The 8103-nt window shown below is 37.9% G+C and overlaps 1 pseudogene; it reads right to left on the minus strand.

Moving 5' to 3' along the window:
* Nucleotides 1-2680: 2680 nt before the first annotated feature.
* LOC140945520 (melatonin receptor type 1B-like) lies at nt 2681-3703 on the minus strand (annotated as a pseudogene).
* Nucleotides 3704-8103: the final 4400 nt, after the last annotated feature.

The raw sequence follows: 8103 nt of genomic DNA on the forward strand, positions 1-8103 counted from the left end.
TTTTGTTTTTTTTTTCCCTATGGCGCATTTGAATATATTTATATAGATATTTGCGCCTTATAAGTTTTTGAAATTAATTAATTAATAAGTTTTATGCTGTAATGTTGGTGGAACTTACGATTTTAACCCAGCATAAAGGCAGTACATAAGCCAAACTCGCGGCTGATTTATTTATTTTGAATGTATAATAATGGAAGTTATTGCATCCGTTTGCAAACTAATGCCGCCAACCGACTATCCAACAACCCCCAACATTTTCGGGCCAACAATGTCGTGAGTTGTTGGGTCCGTTTGCAAGTGTAGCTTTAATATATCTGAATTCATTGAAGGTCAGGAGTTTGCGCAATTCACAATGCCCAAAGCAACCTTCATTGAATTAGCTATACATTACGTGGGTAATACGTGCGTTGTCATGTGGTTATAAGTGATAAAAAGAAACACTTGAATGTTTTACAAACCTCTTTGAGCCGCAATCAATTCTTTATAACTTTAATTTGGAGCCCTGCAGGTGCTATTCAAATTGTCAGTAGTTATAGGGACGAGACAAAACAGACGCCAGCCGATTAGAGAAACTGATTTTTTTATTTATTTAATTTCTGATATTTCACTTAAGGGTTTTTTTGTATTAACCTCTATCTTATAATTGACAAGGTAAAACCAATACCTTTTGTATCAGAACATCACTATATCCTAAGCAAAGATTTTCCTTTCAAAATCAGTAAAATCATGGCAGCGCAGGCTTCCGAATGCTTTCTTGGTCGTGTATCCCCAAGGGAATCTAAATCGGTTTCGATTAGCCCAGCCCTGCTCAGTAAGGACTCAGCTGGTACTTATAATTACCCCGTTTTTTTGCACGCATTTATAATTAAATAACTTTGTCTACAATGAATGTACAAACATCTGCAAAATGATTCTTTTCTTTCAACGCGTAAAAAAATATTGATTTCATTTCTTCTGTCTCTTTTTTTGTTTAGCAATTCATTCAAAGAAACCCGGGATGTAATTGTTCTATACCCCTTTCACGGAAAACACATTGGTCGACACTTTGTTCGAACACCTGTTTTGAGGACTTTCTTTAAATGATCACCAAAAATTTAATATTGTAAATATTAAGCTTATTGAGTGGAAAAAACGGTGATTTTTGTTAAACCACAGCCTTGGGCAACTAGTTGTTATGAAAAAGTTATAAACCCGTTTACAGATTATGTTAGAAAATTACACTCATTTATAGCTATAATATCATAGGTGACAAATTACTCCTTAATTTTGGCGCGAAATTTCAGCGTTAATTTGTAATTTCACATGTGAAATTACCAAATTGCCATGGCAACCTGCCGTACGTCTCCGTTTCAAGATGGCGAGGAAGTTTTAAAACGTCATGAATGAAGATGTCGGGGCATAAAAAGACGCTTTAAGAAACCTCAACACACGAAAGAGCACATCAAGAAGGATTCTTAGAGGTATGTTGTGGAAAAATTCTGAAAACTTAAGCCAAATTTTAGCTCTAAACGCTTGAGAGAGTGGAGTTTACGATCGATCGATACGATCCAGGATAAAGAAGTCAAAAATCCTCGATTGCTAACGTAATTCGTCACCCATCAGGGGTGGATCTAGGGGGAGGGTGCGCACCCCCCCCCCCCCCCCCCCCCTGAGATGACCTGCGGTTTTCTAATACAACTGGTATTCTGCAAAAAAAAAAAACTATGTGTTTTATTGGTGTTGAAGTAGAGCAAGGGACGAGTGCACCCCCTCCTAAAAAAAATCCTGGATCCGCCCCTGCCCATGATATTAATAGGTAATCAAATGGTATACTCGTGAAATTAAGGAATAAAGGCCTAATGGCTAAAGGCTCGGGAAATTATAAGGATTTGGACAAAACGCGCTTGAAATTATTCCCTAATTTCACTCGTCACCATTTGATTACACATACTTATTATACCGTAAAATTGCGAAAATAAGCCCCTCCAAATATAAGCACCCCAAATTCGTAACGCAAAAAACCCTCCGTTTAATCACCCCTCGAAATATAAGCCCCCCAGGGGCTTGTACTTAGAAATTGCCCTCAAATACAAAATAAAACAAAGCAGAAATAGTAAACTTCCTTCCAATTATAAGGCTAGCGCATATCGATTTTGAAACGCAAATTTCAGTCCCTAGATAATCCCCTCCTAATTTAAGCCCCTCCAAAAAGGCCTTTGAAAAATATAAGACCCCGGGGCTTGTTTTCGGAATTTTACGGTACTTTTTAAAATAAAGCGTGCTCCCGATCAAAGGAACCCTCCTTCGGCCGAACCCATTGCCGTGTTCATGTTATGTATAGTGTAACAAATAGCTTTATATAGTAGATTGTATTTTCAAATTATTTGGAAAACAGTTGATGTACCAGATGGTATAAGACCCCAAATAAAATATTGTCCATTGTCTATTGTTACGCTTGTAACATACAGGGCGAACTTACTGCACGCTGATTGATTGACAACGAAGAGGCCTTCTCATTATTAGAAGAATATTTTACCTACACCTATTTGCCATTAAGCTCTGCGGCAATTTTCCAACGTTTATTCTTTGAAACAAATAAACAAAGAACGTGTCAACTGCCAGCACATGTTCCGAATATGCCGAATAGAATAAGCTGATTCCACGATGAAAACGTTGACTTTTTACCCATGCACGCAGAGTCTCACCCCCTCGCTAACATTAATGCTTCTGTACGTGTCGATCCCTTCTTGCTCTCCTCAGTCTTTGAATTCCCTCCACTAGACACACCCACAGCATTACGTCTTCCTTCACAGCAGAGCATTTTACGGAATTCTCTTTTGAATAAAGGATTCATCCCTGCGTAGATAAACGGATTTATTGTGTTGGAGAAGTAAAGAAAAAACATGCAGAGTAGTTCAACATTTCGTGGCATCGATGCGATTAGACGAAAGCGCCTTAAAACAACGATCAGCCAAAATGGGATCCAGCATATCATGAATGCGAAAACAACAGCGAAGAGAGATTTACTGAGCTTGATCTCGCGCGCGGTGAGGCGTTCGTTTCTTTCGCTCCCCTGGATCGTCAATGATGCATCGGCATTGTGCTGTTGGATCATCTTTGCAATTTTTATGTAGCTGAATATCGTTGTTGCTAAAGGTGTTGAAAGGGACAAACAAAGGACGATGGCATAGTGAATCATTCTTCCAGCTTCACTCAGGTGGACTGGAGCGCACATGGCGTATCCTGGAACGAAAACAAAATCTTGAAGACCAACCAACTTTGGAACGGCACTATAGCAAGCAATTAAGATCCAAATGCAAAATAGCCAGGTGCGAGACTTCCACGGTGAAAAGATTTTCTTGTATTGGTGCTCCGACTTGCTAATTCTCGTTTATCTGTTAAAAGCTGTTAAACCCATGGTGACGGGTGAAATGTAGATCACAAACCCACCGAAGAAAGCATGTAAGTCACAAATCACTCTCCCAAAAACCCAATCACTTGTTATTAGCACACCGACCACTGGGGGCATGACAAATACAGCAGATATCAAATCACTTACAGCCAGTACAGTAATATAAAGGTTTGTTGTTGTGCGAAGCCTATAGTTCTTGTAAACTGAAATACAAACCAAGATGTTTCCTGTCAACGACAAAACGTTTAAAATAACAAGCGAGCTGACTTCTACGATAGTTAAAAGGAGACTGCGACTGTTAAGGGCATCCATATAGTAATAGTAACTCCTCTTTGGAAATCTTTTAGAGAAAAACCCGAGGGCACCTGCTTAAGCAGGGAAACGGTTCATGTGAACTCAAGTTGTCGAAGCTGGCAATCTTTGTTTTTGATAGTTTAGTTTTGCTTTTTGGTAAGCCATTTATCCACAGTGTTTTAATCAAAAATGAATAATGTGTCATTTTACAATTACACTTGAACTGATCATTCCCTTTTCGATACATTTGTGTTGACTTTCTCAGCGCCCCAATTTTCGCAAGCAGTCCCTCTAATGCTATACACTGTGATGTTATTTCAACAAATGGAAACGAAACATTGCTCCTGAATGCTTTAATTTCTACCATTTATTATACATTAAATGAAGAATAAACATTTCATTTACTGTGGGTGTGAATCATAAAAACTTTTGTTTTAAAAACCCTCTTCTCGCTCTTCTCCTTCTGAAAGACGTACAGATAAATGACATCTCAAATATTCAGTCATTAAAAAGATCCGTAATAAATTTTGCCACCATGATACCATAGTCAAACGACGGAAAGCTATATTTGTTTTCTGCTATTTTACTTAAAAGGTTTCTCTCCCCCAAAAAGTTTTCCATTGGTAGTTTTGGGGGACACCTGTCTTGCCAAGAGCACTGAGCAACTTACTGCAAGTTGTATGCTTCAAAAGAATTAATACCAGTAGGTTTCTTATTAACATTTCAAAGGAAAAATGGCAAATGACACAGAATTCAATCAGTCTTAACACGTGAGCACCCCTCTTTATCCCTGTGTCACTATATGGATTTTGAGTAAACTAGCGTGTGTGGCGAGGGCATTAAAAAGGCATGATCGAAAAGGCGCATCGCTAATTTGGTGCCTCAATAATTTTCATTCTGCAAACCACTTCTCTACCTCGCCTGTATAAAGTTAATTTCACCTGGTTAAATACTTTACATTAAACTTTTTTCATTTTGTATCTAAATCCTGAATACAAAAACATGGAAGCTGTTTATTTCCGAAGTTTTCTCAGAAGCAATGGAAAGGAAACTTTCCTCAGTGATTGCTATTCGCAGGGGCGGATCCAGGATTTTTTTTAGGAGGGGGTGCACTCCACTGTTGCTCTACTTCAGCACCAATAAACCACATAGTTTTTTTTTCGCAGAATATCAGTTGTATTAGAAAACCGCAGGTCATCTCGGGGGGGGGGGGGGGGGGGGTGCGCACCTACTGCACCCTCCCCCTAGATCCGCCCCTGATTCGCAAACCACCTTTAGCTGTTTAGGAGGTTCACAACAAGGAGAGCACCCAACAGAATGAAGCCTGAGTTTCCATTATCCTACTGTTAACTGACGTTTACGGCAAAAAGAAAGGCATATTTCCTCCAGAATTCGTAAAATGCTATTTCATGCTTTCCTACGAGCAGAAGCCCGACGATTTTTCTGGATGATTTTTCTTTTCCTGACTTTCAACGGGCGGGTTCTTTACGCATGGTAAAAAAAAAAAAATGGAAATTGGTCTGTGATGATGAGTCTGCGTCCTCTAATAATTATTCGCCCCAGTAAATCTATTCATAAATAATATAAAAGCCACCTGCAAAACAGAGAAGATTTTTTCGCTGTTAATAATGTTCTTTTACAATATTCATCTAGGCAACCTACACATTAAGAGATTTTTCGCCCTTTCTTTCAAGAAAATAAGACACGCGTTCGCAATTAATCATTTCATTGAACACGAAAAGTTTGTTGCCAAACTCACGTCCTAGCAAAGTCAATGTTGATCTTGATTCCACGAATTTTTAGATAGTTATAATGTTAGTGTGACTTCCACCTAACACTCTGCCTGAGGGCCGAGTACATTACCCAAACTCGCTGCTCATTATTTATTATGTTCATAACTGCAACGCAAACGACGATCCAATATATTCGGATGTTCTAAGCTCCCACTTTTCCAAATGCAGAGTACCCAGACGGTGTAGGAAAAGAAAAGACGCGCTCAAAAATTAATCATTTCATTGGGCACACAATTGACTAAAAGAATAAAATGTTGCCAAAACTCCTAGCAAATCTAAAAATCAATGTTGACCCTGATTCCACGAATTTTTAGATAGTTATATTATGTTAACTATCTAAAAATTCGTGACTTTCGCCTTAATATTGCCCGAGGGCCAAGTACATTACGCAAACTCGCTGCTCATTATTTATTATGTTCATAACTGCTGCGCAAACGAATATGTTCGGATGTTCTAAGCTCCCACTTTCCCAAATGCAGAGTACCCAGACGGTGTAGGAAAAGAAAAGACGCCCTCACAATTAATCATTTCATTGGACACGCAGTTGACTAAAAGAATAAAATGTTGCCAAAACTCCTAGTAAATCTAAAAATCAATGTTGACCCTGATTCAACTACGTTTTCTGTATTATCATCTTATTTTATCATTTTTACTATCATAATTATTCATAATTTTTATTATTAGTAGTATTATTGTTTTGTTTTGTTTTTGTTTTTGTTTTTTTTTTCCCTATGGCGCATTTGAATATATTTATATAGATATTTGCGCCTTATAAGTTTTTGAAATTAATTAATTAATAAGTTTTATGCTGTAATGTTGGTGGAACGTACGATTTTAACCCAGCATAAAGACAGTACATAACCCAAACTTGCGGCTGATTTATTTATTTTGAATGTATAATAATGGAAGTTATTGCATCCGTTTGCAAACTAATGCCGCCAACCGACTATCCAACAACCCCCAACATTTTCGGGCCAACAATGTCGTGAGTTGTTGGGTCCGTTTGCAAGTGTAGCTTTATATATCTGAATTCATTGAAGGTCAGGAGTTTGCGCAATTCACAATTCGCAAAGCAACCTTCATTAAATTAGTGAAAAGATTTTCTTGTATTGCTGCTCCGACTTGCAAATTCTTATGTATCTGTTAAAAGCTGTTATTATATAAACTGCAGTGTTTTACAAGGATTTCTACCACCGAGAAATGTGTTATCTGAACACACGTAAAAATACGATATTTTTACATGTGAAGATATCGATAATTTCACTGACATCAGGTTTGTCTCTTTAATTGTACTAAAATTCGTTGGTGTATCATCGAAACATCTTCGGGTCTTCCTCGAAAGTGCTCGGCAATGTTCAACAATCTTCGGACATCTTCGGAAATTTTCGGAAATTCTCGGAAAATGTTCGGGAACGTTCGCCTGGTCTTCGGTACAATTTGAAAAATCTTCGGAAATCTTCGGAAGGTGGTCGGAAATCTTCGGAAAATCATCAAAAACGCCGTCATCAGTATGTTTATATAATAAACAGAATAATACATGGACGCTTGGAGATATAGAATTTATCTTCTCGGTTTCACATTCGATATCTCACTCGTTCGCTGCGCTCACTCGTTCGATATCGATGTGAACACTCGAAGATAAATTCCATATCTCCGTGCGACCATGTATTATTCTCTATTTAAACCCATGGTGACGGGTGAAATGTAGATCACAAACCCACCGCAGAAAGCATGTAGGTCACAAAACACTCTCCCAAAAACCCAATCACTTGTTATTAGCACACCGATCAATAGGGGCATGACAAATACAGCAGATATCAAATCACTTACAGCCAGTGCTGTGATGTAAAGGTTTGTTGTTGTGCGAAGCCTGTAGTTCTTGTAAACTGAAATACAAACCAAGATGTTTCCTGTTAACGACCAAACATTTAAAATAACAAGCGAGCTGACTTCTACGATAGTTAAAAGGAGACTGCGACTGTAAAAGGTATCCATATAGCAATAGTAACTCCTCTTTGGAAATCTTTTAGAGAAAAACCCGAGGGCAGCTGCTTAAGCAGGGAAACGGTTCATGTGAACTCAAGTAGTCGAAGCTGCCATCTTTGTTTTTGATAGTTTAGTTTTGCTTTTTGGTAAGCCATTTATCTCTATGAATAATGTGTCATTTTACAACACTTGAACTGATCATTCCCTTTTCAATACATTTCTGTTGACTTTCTCAGCGCCCCAATTTTCGCAAGCAGTCCCTCTAACGCTATACACTGTGATTTTATTTCAACAAATGCAAACGAAACATTGCTCCTGAATACATTAATTTCTACCAATTATTATATATTTAATGAAGAATAAACATTTCATTTACTGTGGGTATGAATCATAAAAACTTTTGTTGAAAAACCCTCTTCTCGCTTTTCATTATCTTACGTAAGCGCCTCCCTCGACTAATCAACCGCTGTCAAATCTCGATACCTTCTGAAAGACGTACAGATAAATGACATCTGAAATACTCAGTCATTAAAAAGATCCGTAATAAATTTTGCCACCATAATACCAGAGTCAAACGACGGAAGCTATATTTGTTTTCTGTTATTTTACTTAAAAGGTTTCTTTCCCCCCAAAATTTCT

This window comes from Porites lutea, chromosome 8, assembly GCF_958299795.1.
Source record: "Porites lutea chromosome 8, jaPorLute2.1, whole genome shotgun sequence".
Lineage (NCBI taxonomy): Eukaryota > Metazoa > Cnidaria > Anthozoa > Scleractinia > Poritidae > Porites > Porites lutea.